The sequence below is a fragment of the Vigna unguiculata genome, unplaced genomic scaffold (assembly GCF_037176805.1).
Source record: "Vigna unguiculata cultivar grain cowpea cultivar isolate G323 ecotype 2 unplaced genomic scaffold, ASM3717680v1 ptg000023l_ERROPOS12844989, whole genome shotgun sequence".
Lineage (NCBI taxonomy): Eukaryota > Viridiplantae > Streptophyta > Magnoliopsida > Fabales > Fabaceae > Vigna > Vigna unguiculata.
This window is the reverse complement of record NW_028196666.1, coordinates 7501-10000: the sequence shown is the minus strand read 5'-3', so window position 1 is coordinate 10000 and position 2500 is coordinate 7501.

Below are 2500 nucleotides of genomic sequence, written 5' to 3'. Positions count from 1 at the left end.
GTCAGTGCACCGCGGCATAGCTAGATGGCTTGTGTGGAGTTTTGTGAAAAAATGAAATTCGTGGTTTTTGAGATGTGAGGGTTGGAAAGGCCTCCAAATGTCCCCAAATGAGTACTGTAAAAGTGTTGGTGCACAAAAGTTTTGAATTGGATGCATTTTGCACTTGGCCAAGTTGGTCGGTGCACCGCGGCATAGCTAGATGGCTTGTGTGGAGTTTTGTGAAAAAATGAAATTCGTGGTTTTTGAGATGTGAGGGTTGGAAAGGCCTCCAAATGTCCCCAAATGAGTACTGTAAAAGTGTTGGTGCACAAAAGTTTTGAATTGGATGCATTTTGCACTTGGCCAAGTTGGTCGGTGCACCGCGACTAGATAGCTTGGTGCCAAAATTTGTCAAATTTAAGACCTTGGCCAAACTGAATGAAATTTTGTGGGGAGGTTCGTGATATTGTTTAGTGGTGGACTGGAAAAAATGAGGTCGAAATTCGAAGTCTACATGTGCTTTTCTATTTTTCCCGATTTTACACATACCCGGTAAGTAAAAAAAATAAAAAAAATAGTTCCCCTTCGAGAAAAATTATGAAATTTGGTGAGCAAGGAGATACCATTATTCTACGAATTACTGCAAAAAATCGCATCAAAATTCGAAGTGTAGCCCGAGATATGGACTTATGTCTGCTCAAAAAAAGTGTATCTACTTGTACAATTTTGCCTTTTGCATATTAACCTCTTATAGGGGGGGAGTGCTCCTTGAGCCGGCCAGCTCCACACTGGCAGGTTTTAAAGGGAGCTTGATGAGGCCTCCCCCCTCACGTGGTGCGTGCGTTAGCATGTTTATCATGGCACAACTAGCCTCTTCATAGTTGTTGAGCTTTATTAATACCAACACACGGTCGTCACTGATCGTTGGTTAGCTCGGCAGCTAGTCCCTCGGATATTGTGGAAAGTTATTTTCATGCCTAGCGATGCTTGACCCTGCGTCACTTGATGTTTCCATTTGCTTGCTTGCCCATGGTAGGTGGGGGGTGGACCGTCTTGTGGTGTGGTGTCTTGCGAACGTGAGGGTGTGTGAGTTGTAATCGAGATGCACTTGCTGGCTGGCTCCATGCCTTGCGTATCGAACGGTCAAGCATGCATCTCTTCCATTTTCACCCGTTGCCTTGGGTGATATTGGTTGATCAGTCCCTGTGTTGCCTACCCACTAGACGGTACTTCTGTGGTTGCTTCGAATTCTATCTTTCCATCACGAAGAGGTGTTGGAGGATCCTAATGTCACGCACGTGTTCCATCTAGTGAAACATCTCAGTGATGCACGTGTTGTGGCTAGTTCTTTTGGATGCGGTGCATTATATGAACTCGGGTTTACTTTAGCGACCCAGTCAACATAATTCGGTTGTGTCCCTTGATTGAGACGTTGTCCTTGAACTTGTTGTGAACAATATCGTTCTTCCACAACCCGTCGTCTTGAGTGCGATGGAAGGCAAATAAGATGTGCTTTGGCATGTCATGCACGTACTCGATTGCGGGAAGTGTGAGAAAGTGTTGTTGACAACCCGTGGGAAATGGAATGTGGCAAATCGTGATGAGCTCTTCGTGGATCTGCGAAGAAGACGACCTTTGGGCCTGTTGGAAACGAGGGAGGCGATGTTGAACTGCGAAGAAGATGGACTTTTGGGTTGTTTGAATCAATGGGAGGCCACGCGAGAACTCCGAATACTATGGACTCTTGGGTTGTTGGAAGCAACGGGAGGCCCCGCTAGAACTCCGAATACTACGGACTCTTGGGTTGTTGGAAGCAAGGGGAGGCCCCGCTAGAACTCCGAATACTATGGACTCTTGGGTTGTTGGAAGCAAGGGGAGGTCCCGCTAGAACTCCGAATACTACGGACTCTTGGGTTGTTGGAAGCAAGGGGAGGCCCCGCTAGAACTCCGAATACTATGGACTCTTGGGTTGTTGGAAGCAAGGGGAGGCCCCGCTAGAACTCCGAATACTATGGACTCTTGGGTTGTTGGCAACGACAACTTGGGCGGATGACACTGGAAAAGAGTGAACTAGGCCAAACTGCGAACAAGGCAACTTGGGGGGATGACACTGGAAAAGAGTGAACTAGGCCAAACTGCGAACAAGGCAACTTGGGGGGATGATGCTGGAAAAGAGTGAACTAGACCGAACTGCGAACAAGGCAACTTGGGGGGATGACGCTGGAAAAGAGTGAACTAGGCCGAACTGCGAACAAGACAACTTGGGGGGATGATGCTGGAAAAGAGTGAACTAGGCCGAACTGCGCCCAAGGCAACTTGGGGGGATGACGCTGGAAAAGAGTGAACTTGGCCAAACTGCGAGGAGGGCAACTTAGAGGAAAGTTGGAAACGAGGGAGACTTAGCCGAACTGCGAAGAAGGCAGGTTTTTGGGAAGTTGGAATCGACTGAAGCGAATACTGAACTCCAAATACGACCGACCTTTTGGTTGTTGGCTTCTTGGGAAGCGATGTGAAACTCCAA